The following is a 12184-nucleotide window of genomic DNA, read 5'->3' as shown; positions in this document are numbered from 1 at the left end:
AGGTCTCCTTCTTGGAGGACAGCCATGTGATGCTGTGTATGGCGTACGGTCTGAGCACTGACAGGCTGACCCTCCACATCTCCAACCTCTGCAGCAATGCTGGCAGCATTCATACATGTATTTTCAAAACACAACCTCTGGATATGACACTGAGCACGTGCACTCAACTTTTTTGATCGATCATGGCGAGGTTTATTCTGAGTGGAACCTGTCCTGTTAAACTGCTGTATGGTCTTGACCACCGTGTGCAGCTCAGTTTCAGGGTGTTGGCAACCTTCTTATAGCCTAGGCCATCTTTATAGTGTGAATGCCGTGAGGTAAATGGTCACAATAGCATTTACCAGTTTGTGTAACTAACACACATCCTTTATTTAATCTATGAATAACCCAGTGTGTAAAAACATGAATGTTTGGGATAAAACTTGAGTGTATATTTTACACCTTGTCAGCATACTGACGTGAAATGCTTTGCCAGCAGTGAATCAGACTGCAGGTCAGTGAGTTCAAGCTGAACATCACTGGATGTAGTATATAAAGTGCAAGTGGAGGAGACAAAATCATGTGCATTTCACTCTTAACTAATTTGAAGTCTTCAAATCACCTTAAAAAGTTAAAATGCAAGGCTCCAAACATGGGTGAGTACCACCTGAGGCGATCAACGGATGGTACAATTTCTTTCACTATTGACATGTGAGTACGAATGCTGCTCTCCACCTGGTTTGATATAAATTGCAACATTCTCATAAACGTCATCACAGGGTGTGCAATTCACATATTAGATTCTGGTCTTGTAGTTTGCTATTTAGTTCATTTATTAGTGCACATCAATAATTTGTCATATGAGAGATCTGAAATACAATTGCCTTTCTCCTCACAAAATGCTTGAGTTTCTGCTCCCATACTCTTTTTAGCACTTTACGCAGACTTAGCCACCTGACAGCTGTGTGGAAGCCTATGGCACCATGCTCCGTTTCACGTGCTTCAAAGTCCGACAAACTGTCTATGACTCAGTGTTCTTGCCTGTTCTTTTTTTTTCTATGGGCTTACTAGCAGATCAGAGCCCACCAACAATCGTTGATAAACTTCCCATCAGAAAATGGCTTACTGTTTTTTGTAATTTTGTGTGAAGTCAGAAAGCTGCTATTGAGTGTTCCTCATGAAACTTGGTAAAGAAGTCCTTGTTAATTTTGCAGCTATCCATTCCCACTCTGCATCAGTTGAGTTTTTTCATTTTTCTGTGTGTTTAGTCTTGTAATTTTGACTTTAAACCAAAAACTGTACAGCAGTAACACAGCATTGGCTGATGAAGTCTGAGACTAAGAGGGTTTTGCTTTATTCCATGAATGGTTGATTGGATTGGTAAGTAAATGAAAATTGGTTGTCATGGATTTCCACTTTAAATATTAATTTCCTTCACAACCAATGAATCAACTCATCTTTATCTGTAATGGAACAAAAAATATTACATTGGCGTCAGGCTCTTACTAAGAGAACTAAACTAAAAGCATAGTTATCCTCCCATTGTAGACTGCTTGTTGAGTATGCTTCAAAAATCAATATGAAGGAGCATTAATGTGTATATGTTAATGAGTTAATCTGTAAATCAGTTGTTTGAGTCTCTGGTTATGACTACAGACTAACTGTAAATGATTGCTAAAAACTGCACCTGAGCTGCCCAGTGTTTCTGTTTATTTCTTTACTCACCTTATTCTGCCCTCACTGCTACACTGGATACAGTTATGCAGATAGATAAACTCCTCGACAACTGACAGGTGTATCGTCCCTTTTATTGACGCTGCCTTCAATTATCAACAGAGTGAAACTACAAACAGAAGAAATAAGCAATATTCAGCCTATATATTCACACGATAATGCAAATCAGTTGGCTAAACTAGCTAACATTGGAAAGAAAGTAAATCTGAATACAGTACACCTTTAACCATAAAAGTGCATAAATAATAGCAAATATAGTTGCATTAACTCTTGTTCAACTTAAATACTCACAAGCGATGCTTTCTGTAAAACAACGAAGAGGATGGATGCAGATGTTTATCTGAACAACATGCTGAGTCAGTCTTTTCTCAAAGTGTGCTGCATTACTAACTCTACAGCTAATAACAAACAAATCTTGGCATGAAAGAACTGTAGCGACTCTTGCTGGTGGGAAGAAGAACTACACCAGCACACTCCCCGTCTGACATCTATTGGATGTCATCACCATCTTTAAGGATCAATGTCTCTATTAGTATTTCGCAGCAGGAGTACAGTCTCTGTCACTGGTCTTAAGAAGGTTTTAGATATTCCTCCAGAAGTGACCTTTACCTCAATCTTTCTGACATGTCCGTCTTGGCTAGGAAAGGTCTCAACAACCACCCCCATGGGCCAGTGGTTTCTTTTAGCTCGACTGTCCTTTAGAAGAACTAGATCTCCCTTTTGAAGGTTTTGACTCACAGATTGCCATTTTCTTCGCTCTTGGAGTGTCGGCAGGTACTGTGTTTTCCAACGGTGCCAGAAGACATTTGAAAGATGTTGCACTTGTCTCCATTGGCGTCCGAACATATCTTTATTGTCAAAGTGTCCGGGTGGTGTAGGTGGTAATCCAGTTTTCTGCGAAAGGAGGGTAGCAGGCGTAAGAAGAAGGGGGCAATCTGGATCTGATGAGACTGGTAGTAGCGGTCGAGAGTTTACAATAGCGGTTACCTCTGCTAGAAGGGTAACGAGAACCTCATGGGTCAACAGGCAAACTGAGTTGACAGTTAGCATAGAGTCCAGTATGCGCTTCACGATGCCAATCATGCGCTCCCAACTTCCTCCCATATGAGAACTATGAGGAGGGTTGAAGATCCATGTGCATTCATTCTTGGATAAAAAGTCTTGAATTTCCTGGTTGCCGCAGTGTTTTGAAGTTATTCCGAGCTCCTTGCACGCTCCCAGAAAGTTGGTCCCACAGTCGGACCTCAGCTGCTTTACTGGTCCTCGGATAGAGATGAATCGTCTCAGAGCATTTATAAAACTAGACGACTCCATCGTCTCGATGACCTCAACATGAATGGCCCTGATGCCCAAGCAGGTGAAGATGACGGCCCAGCGTTTGCTGCTAGCAAGGCCTCCTCTTGTTCTCCGAGAGCTTATTGTCCACGGTCCAAAGACGTCAACTCCGACGTAAGTGAACGGGGGGCAGACTGTCACACGATCGATGGGTAAGTCTGACATTTTTTGCGTTTCTGTGTTCCACCTGAGCTTGCGGCAAATTACACAGTGGTGGATGACTGAACTGATGCTCCGTTTCCCACCAACAATCCAGAAGCCAGCGGATCTCATGGCTCCCTCTGTGAAATGGCGCCCCTGGTGCTGCACCTGTTGGTGGTAGTGTCGGATTAGTAAAGTAGTTAAATGGTGGTTGCCTGGGATGATAATGGGGTGTGCTTCGTCGCTTTCCATGCTGGCTTGTGAAAGGCGACCACCAACCCTGAGACAGTCTGCATTGTCTTTGAAAGGAGAGAGTTTTCTGAGAAGGCTCTGTTTTGGAATGTCTTTTTGGGCTTGAAGACATGTGAAGATGTCAGGGTAAACCTCGTGTTGAAGACCACTCAGAACAACGCTCTTTGCCTTACTGTAATCTTCTGGACTAAGACTTTTGCAGATATGCCAGCCATGACACCCTTTTGGGGGAGTGCTATTCCTGTAACACCTTGCAATATGAATGAGCCTTGCTATTGCTCTCAACAGTGACCCCCAAGTAGAGAAAGACGCAAATCGTCTCGTTTCGAGGAAAGAAGCCACGACATTGGTTGAAAGTGATGTCACTGTTGGACGGATCTCAGGATCTGATTCAGGATTGACTAGTTCAAAGGTATGTTTAGTCACTTCAGGAGTTGCTCTCAGTAGGTAATCTGGTCCTTTGAGCCATGTGCTTGATGAGAGTGCACTAGCTGGGATTGATCTTGAAGCTATGTCGGCCGGGTTAAGCTCTGTTGGAACGCAGTTCCACTGCTCTGGGTTGGACGATTTTCGAATCCTCTGTACGCGATTGCATACATAGACGTAGAATCGTCTGGATTCATTCTGTATGTATCCAAGTACCACTCTGCTGTCTGTGAAAAATCTTGTAGAATGGAAGGGAACATCAATTTCCTCTGTGATAATGTCAGCAATCTCGACAGCAAGAACAGCTGCACATAGCTCGAGCCTGGGGATTGTTATTTCTTGCTGCGGTGTGAGTTTTGCTTTGCCAAACATGAATCCCAGTTCATTGTTGCCTTCTGAGTCTGTTAGCTTGACATAGGCTACTGCAGCGATTGCCTTTGTAGACGCGTCACAGAATATACAGAACTCCCTTTTTTCTGCACCATTGAAGGATATAGAGGTGTACATTCTCGGTATTCTGACTTCTTCGAGAAGTTTCAGGGACTCTTTCCATGCACTCCACTCTTGGAGCAACTTTTCTGGGAGTGGATCATCCCATTGACATATGTCTGTGGAAAGTTCTCTAAGGAGAGCTCTGCCTTTGATGCTGACCGGAGCTGCAAACCCGAGAGGGTCAAACAGACTGTTGACAACTGAAAGTACTCCTCTGCGGGTATAGGGCTTCTCAGCAGTGGACACTTGAAACGTGAATTTGTCTGTTGCAATGTCCCAGCTTATTCCAAGGCTTCTTTGCATAGGTGGAATGTCAGCTCCTAGGTCGAGGTCTTTTAGACCTTTGGCTAGATCGTTTTTGTGGAATGCCTTCATTACGTCCATGTCATTGGATGCAATCTTGTGTAGCCTCAGATTAGATGAAGCCATAGTGTCTTGAGCGTTTTGCATAACAACAGTGGCATCAGTACTTGATTGGAAGGAGGCAAGACAATCATCTACGTAAAAATGTCGTTCCACCAGATGTTGTGTAGTGATGTCTTGCTTGTCTCGGTCCTCTGATGCCCTTCTGAGTCCGTAAGTTGCAACCGCGGGCGACGGGCTGTTGCCAAAGACATGTACAGTCATTCTGTATTCCACGATCGGTTGATCCATGTCATTGTTTTGGTGCCAGAGGAATCTCAAAAAGTTCCGGTGGTCCTCCCTGACCACGAAGCAATGGAACATTTGTTTGATATCGGCTGTGACTGCCACCTTTTCTTCACGGAGTCGCATCAACACACCCAACAAGCTATTGTTGAGGTTGGGCCCAGTAAGAAGAACATCGTTGAGGGATACTCCATTGTGTTGTGCGCTTGAGTCGAAGACAATGCGTATTTGTTCCGGTTTGCGCGGGTGGTACACGCCGAAGAAGGGGAGGTACCAGCACTCTTCTTCTTTAGTGAGTGGTGGCACTATCTCAGCGTGGCCATTGTCAAACAAAGTTTGCATAAAGTCTGTAAACTGACCTTTTACCTGAGGGCGTTTGTTCAGCATGTGGCGTACTGATGTAAGGCGTTGCATAGCCTGCCGCTTATTGTTCGGCAGCCGTGGCCTGGGTGAACGAAAAGGTAGTGGCGCGACCCAACTGTTAGCACTGTCCTGGTAGACTTCCTTATCCATTATCTGTAAAAAGGCCCTTTCCTCCTGTGAGTAGCCGAGGCTCTCGTCCAAACTTGTTTGTTTGAAAACTGTTTCTCCAATCGAAGAGTGCTTTCTTCGCATTGGGGTGTTGACCTTGTTGTAGCCTTGCGAGTTGAAACTTTCCTTTACCTGAATGGCATTTTTGCATGGAAGGAAGTGACTTGGACGACCATTGTCTAAGATGTTCGTTTTGAAAATGTTAGCACGCACGGGTTTGTGAGCTCCACCCAGGCAAACGTTGCCAATGATCACCCATCCAAGAGCTAGCTTCTGTGCAAATGGCGCATTTGGAGGTCCATTGCGCTGGTCGAGAACTTTGTGTGCTTGAATAACGTCCCTTCCAATGAGCAGCAGGATCTGAGCACTCTGGTCAAGAGCCGGGATTTCGGTTGCGATTTCCTGAAGGTGGGTGTGGTTTCGAGCAGCTTCAGCTGTGGGAATCTCACTGCGATTGTCGGGTAGCATATCACACTCGATAAGTGTCTGGAGCTCAAGACGTGACGTGCAATCTGCCGATTCCACAATGAAGTTAAAAGCTCTCCTCCCTGTCACTTCCTCCAATCCAGCACAGGTTCTCAATTTATATGGAAATGAGTTTCTTGTGATGCCAAATGTGTCAAAAACCGATGATTTTGCGAGTGACCTGTTGCTTTGGTCGTCTAGGATGGCATAGGCCTTAAGTTTCTTTTCAGGTGAGTTCTTTGGGTAAATGAACACAAGGCAGATCTTGGCACATGAGTGACTTTCAAATTCACTTCCACATACTTGTGTGCATGTCGAGATAGCTGTGGGCCGTGCTGCATTGCGCTCCCCGCCGTCAACTGTTACCGACTCTGCAATAGTAGCTGTCGCAGTAGTCGTTGATGCCAGTCCCGGATGAAGAGCTGTAATGTGTAATTTTGAATCACATTCTGTACAATGTATTTCTGACTTGCATGTCTTTGCCTGGTGGTTTGTAGAAGCACAGCATCTGAAGCATATCATGTTTTTCTTGAGATAGGCCTTTCGCTCCTCCAGTGGCATTTCCCTGAATGCTCTGCATTTTTTGAGAGCATGAGGTCTTTTGTGGATAGGACATTCCTTATTTGGGTCCTCAATGTTTGTAGGAGTTGATTTCGGCTCCGTACTGACAACTTCGGTTCTGACTGAGATAGGTTCTCTTTTAGCCTGTTTTTCGTAAAGTTTATTCGTCTTTGAAAGGGCAGGAGGAGGCGGCACAGACTGCCTAAAGCTGGGGTCGTTGCGCATTTTTGCTTCTCTACTGATGAAGGCCACAAATGCAGAGAATGGTGGAAATGACACACAATGGTCCTTTTTGTATTTAGAACCATAGTTCATCCATTTTTCTTGCATAGCATAGGGGAGTTTTTCCACCACTGGATTAATGCCTCTCGCTGTATCGAGGTAGAGTAGACCTGGAATGTAACCTTCACTCTTTGCGGCATCTATCTCTAGGAGCAGGTCCTGTAGTTCTCTCAACAGTTGTGGATCTTTGTATGAGATTTTTGGGAAACGGTCCAATCTGTCGAGCAGTGCGTTCTCTATAGCTTCGGGGGAGCCGTAGCACTCATTTAATCTTTCCCACACCTTAGCAAGTCCTTCAGAGGGATTGTTAATATGCACAGCTCTTAAACGATATGCATATTGCACTGATTCTGTGCCAAGCCATTTAATCAGCAAATCCAGTTCCTCACTGGCCGTTAGGTTTAAGTCACAAATTGCATTCTCAAACGAAGATTTCCATCCCCAGTAATCTCCTGCCTTGTCACTGAACCTTCGGAGGCCACCGGTGAGTAAGTCGCGTCTTGCAAGAAACCTGGCTATGTCAGAAATGTTTCCTTGTTGCATGCTCACCTTATGTTCAAATCTCGGTGAAGTACCTGGTGACATTTTCTGCATTAATTTCGGAGACTGGGAAACGTTTTCTCCTTTGTCAGTACTCAGAGGTTGAAGGACATATTCCTTTAAGGTGTCCGACCTGGTTGGCTCTTGTTTTGGCGTGAGGAATGTAACATTTGGTGCAGGCATTGAATTATACTCGGTATGGCCAATTGGGCTTGTGCTGTCTTTGATGATGAGCTGGTCTTTCACATAGTTAAAGGTGCGTTCCAAAGTGTCAACCCTTTGAGGTACACTCACGTGTTCTTCTTCAAGATCATTGACTGCTGTTTCAAAAACTATTGCTTCGGCGTGTGCCGCTTCCGCGTCACGTTCTTGTTGGAGGGCTTGTAATGTGGCCTCTAGACGTGTTTCCTCTACTTTAAGCTCTGCTTTCTTAACTTGCATTTCGATTTCCTTTTTAGCATATTCGGCTCTTTTGCGTGCTGCTTCAGCTTTGGCTCGAGCGTTTAGGGCGGCCATACTGGCAGATGACCTACTTGTACCTTTTGACCCATATGATTTCTCTGAACGGACAGATGATGCTTTATCTTGTCTTGCTTCAGACATGGTTGATGTAGCTGAGTTGACGTAACATCCAAAGGTTGTCTTGTAGAAGGACGCTTTTTCACTATTCTGCCCTCACTGCTACACTGGATACAGTTATGCAGATAGATAAACTCCTCGACAACTGACAGGTGTATCGTCCCTTTTATTGACGCTGCCTTCAATTATCAACAGAGTGAAACTACAAACAGAAGAAATAAGCAATATTCAGCCTATATATTCACACGATAATGCAAATCAGTTGGCTAAACTAGCTAACATTGGAAAGAAAGTAAATCTGAATACAGTACACCTTTAACCATAAAAGTGCATAAATAATAGCAAATATAGTTGCATTAACTCTTGTTCAACTTAAATACTCACAAGCGATGCTTTCTGTAAAACAACGAAGAGGATGGATGCAGATGTTTATCTGAACAACATGCTGAGTCAGTCTTTTCTCAAAGTGTGCTGCATTACTAACTCTACAGCTAATAACAAACAAATCTTGGCATGTGTGGCAGGATGAATGTTATCCCTCGGTCCAACCCACTTTCAGCCTGGCCCATTAGGGGGCGCTGGTATAAATAGTGGCCATTTGAGTGTCTCTGCATCGCTTGCCTGTGATCTCCTTTTTGGTCACCTGACTTCCTCGGTGTGGTAGAGATCGTTTGTGGGTTACTCCTCTAAAGTCTCCATCGCGGCTGGTCGTAGCTATAGAAGCCTCCTCTGAGCTATTCTGCTTACGTTCTGTGACCCGGCTTATTTGGTACGTAATCAACTTTTGTTACGCTCTCTGCCTTCTATTGTTCTTTTATAGTAATTATTTATTATGTTTCGCAGGAAGTGTGGGCCTTAGTTTTGCGCCAAGCTACGCGAACTGAAGTGCTGCTGTTTTGCCTTGCTGTGCTTTTACCGTCTGTTCCCGTTGTGAGAATTCTTTCCCTGCTGCTGTCAGCTTTTACAGTGGACGTCGGCGTGGACAACGGCCATATGCATGCCGGTTATCGGAGTCAGCTGGCGTGCATATTGATTGACTGTTAACTTATCGTCGTGTGGACGGCAAGTTGGAGCAGTACGGCGATTCCGTTTGCTCCAGATTTTAGAGTTTTATCCAGATTGTATGTTGTTTTATTGCTTTTGATTTGTAGTTTGGATTTCTGTTACACCACTGGTGGGAGGCCCTTTTTCTAGCTGTGGATCACCAGTGTGGTCCTGCAGTTGGGTTATCCCCCGGTGCTACACATTAGTTTGTTGTAATATATTAACATTTTCTTTGTTTCTTTTATTCAGATGCGGAGTGCCGACGTGGAGGAGACTAGGGTGCCTTGGTGGTGGGATGCCTTGAGTGTACACACCTGCCTTGTCTAGTTTATTAGTGTGAGTGTGTGATAGTGTGTTGCACTTGTGTTTTGGTGTGTTTTCTTTCTTTAGTTGTGTGTGGCATCCCTGCCCCTCCACTGGTAAGCCTCAGCTCTGAATACCTTTTTAAGCATATTTGTACTTGAATATTTATGATTGTGCTTTTATATGGTGTTTTAAATAATTATTAATAAATTGTGAATTTGTTGATCATTGAACCTCGTCTCTGGACTGAGTATAGCGAACCTAAGTGCCTTTCTGGTGATTTAGTGTTACTTTCAGTATTCTCTGGGTGAAATTCCCAGGGTGGCGTTGTCTTTTTAAAACTGCAAAGAGTATTTACTTTATATCCCAACCTCGTCTCGCCACACATGAAAGAACTGTAGCGACTCTTGCTGGTGGGAAGAAGAACTACACCAGCACACACCTGATCAGTACACCAGTACCAGGTAGCCTAAATAATGAGTCCGATCACCATGCCAGGCAATGGGAGGTCTCCTGTAACTGGATCCCTGAAGATATGGAAGGAGTCTGGCAGGGGCTGATAGCAGTTTGCACTGATGTTACCCTTGATTGAGGGACAGCTTGCATCTAGAGTCTCTTGAAGTTTTCATTGCCCTTCACTTCATGGAAAGCTGAGGAGAATCACCACCACCCACCTTTTTTTAAACTGTCCAACAAATAAATTGTAAGTAAAATATTACCAAAGCCCATGAAAATGAATGATCCAATAACCACGATGATGGTCTGTAAAGTGTCTGTTTAGATCAGTCCACCTTGGATAAAATGTATTATTTATTTATTGGAAACACACATATTGTAATTATGTAACTACTCCTTCTGTAAAATTTTCAATTGTGGATGTGTTGTTACTACAAAGCAACATAAGGCCAATTCATGGTTATCATAGTCCACGGGCAATTGACTACAACAAGTCAGCACATTTAAACCAGCAGTGAAGAAAGACAGAGAGTGTGTGTGTGTGTGTGTGTGTGATGTGTTTCTAAATCACCATGTGTAGTCACATGGCCTTGTGAAGACTTTATGTCCAGTCATGGTATGATAACAAGTATTATCGTGCCATGACTGGGCATAGTCTTCTCAAGTACGATAACACTTGTTATTGTACTATGACACTGTAGTTTTCTAGGAAAATATCTGTGAGTTCCATAGAAAAGAAAGGAAATTTTTCCTGTGTACAAACCTTTGACAGTATATAGTGCAGTAACTGCTAGAAGTGAAAAACCAAGGCCCAAGGGCCTGTTGGACAAAAGTTGTACCAGAAAAAATATCTGCCTGAATTGGGAGAAAAAAAGTGTAGGATTTCATTTAGGACCATCGAAAACAGGTATAATGTAAATATTTTCTGCTGCTTTTGGAGGCACTTACTGAAATTCTGGTGAAGATATACAAGACAAGGGAGAGAACAGAGATATAAATGCGAATGCCATGTCCTCCAAACCTCATCTGAAGTATTCAGGTATTCAGGTGATGATTTAAATACATCCACAAAGCATGAGATTTTTGTCATTACTCAAAGTGTTGTCAGACATAGTAGTCATTTATGTCATTTGGGTAGTGGAAATGAATAGATTTTGAGGATCTTTCAGGTCAATATGCAGCCTTAGAGTTCTGTTTACCCCAGCTTTAATGTAGATGGGCACAAAGATCCATTACAGAATTACAACCACAACAAGAGCCTGAAACACACAAACATACAAGAAGTAATTCAAGTCCATTAAATTTGAGATTTATATTATAAAGTAAAGACCTTACAATAATACAGAGAAAACACCAACAATCGTTTGTTGGCAAATGGCCAGCCCTCTTAGCAAGCACTTGATGACAGTGGTAAGGAAAAACCCTCTTTTAACAGGAAGAAACCGATGGCAGAACCAGGCTCAGTGTCAGGCGTTGTGTGGAGGCGAGGAAGAAGGAACCCAAACGCAGGACTGGCAGGTAGGTGAAGGTTTATTATAGGGAGTGGGTGAACGGACACTGACTGGCTAGACAACTGAACGGCTGACTGAACTGAGGGAACACACGGGAAGGACAACGTAACATCAATGACACGACAGTGAACAAGTAGAAACAGAGGGCTTAAATACACAGACTGATGAGGATGATAATGAGAGACCAGTGAGTACACAGCTGAACATAATCTGGCTAATGACACAAGACGAGCTGACACAGGAAAAGCAGGAAGTGAGCACATGGAAGTGGCAAAATAACCTGAACATGAACAAAACTGCAAAACACTGGGTCACTGACCCAGGAACCCTGACACTCAGGAAGGGGCAGCCGTCTGCCTGGATCAGCTGGGGATGCGGAGAGTTTTTAGCATCACTCTAATATAGGATTTTTCTAATTTTATATTGGGCAAATGCAAGAAAGCAGTCCCTACATATTTGTACATACATACGTATATGTCATACCAATGTAAGTATTAAGTCAATGTTTAGAGGTGATTACAATGACCTCAGTTTTACATGAAGCTTACGCTTCTGGCTAATCTAAGCTTTACATCATTTCCACTTTCCCACACTCTCAAGCTGATTGTGACACCACAGGTCTAGCCCAATCAGCTTTCTGCTTGCCTTCTTCAGGCCAATCAGCCTTCACTCCATACTTTAAATCTCACCGCTCATCTTCATTTTTCCTTGCAGTCGCCTTTGTGCAACCCAGTTCAAGCCTTCATCTTCATCTCCACCACCCGTGTCTACAGGGTAATGCCCCGATCCTTATCACCGCTGGGATTCCATTCTGCTGTGCTGGGCCTTAACCACCAAATACCTCAAATTGAATTCTGTACATCAATAAATCACAGCTTTTACTTTTTTTATATATATATTATTTT

General features: G+C 43.5%; 2 long non-coding RNA genes and 1 pseudogene across 3 annotated transcripts in view; 1 reads left to right on the top strand and 2 right to left on the bottom strand.

The window, feature by feature from the left end:
- The window catches only part of LOC309712019 (sodium/glucose cotransporter 1-like), a 31436-nt pseudogene extending 19455 nt beyond the window's left edge, over positions 1–11981 (bottom strand). Inside the window, exons 1-3 of the transcript XR_014280903.1 lie at positions 11969–11981; positions 10032–10085; positions 9755–9962 (exon numbers count right to left, since the gene is read on the bottom strand). The product of XR_014280903.1 is annotated as a sodium/glucose cotransporter 1-like (transcript). The remainder of the gene's footprint in view (positions 1–9754; positions 9963–10031; positions 10086–11968) is intronic.
- LOC309710694 lies at positions 1767–2604 on the bottom strand. Its single transcript, XR_014277780.1, has 2 exons — positions 2005–2604; positions 1767–1822 (listed from the first exon to the last, which is right to left on the bottom strand). It is a non-coding gene; the product is annotated as an uncharacterized lncRNA (long non-coding RNA).
- On the top strand, positions 8485–9545 carry LOC309710692. The gene is made up of 2 exons (XR_014277779.1): positions 8485–8734; positions 8809–9545. It is a non-coding gene; the product is annotated as an uncharacterized lncRNA (long non-coding RNA).
- Positions 11982–12184: the final 203 nt, after the last annotated feature.

This window comes from Aulonocara stuartgranti (assembly GCF_965226115.1).
Source record: "Aulonocara stuartgranti genome assembly, chromosome: 7".
Classification (NCBI taxonomy): Eukaryota; Metazoa; Chordata; class Actinopteri; order Cichliformes; family Cichlidae; genus Aulonocara; species Aulonocara stuartgranti.
Note: the sequence above shows the minus strand (reverse complement) of the source record. Positions and strands in the feature narration are given on the sequence as shown.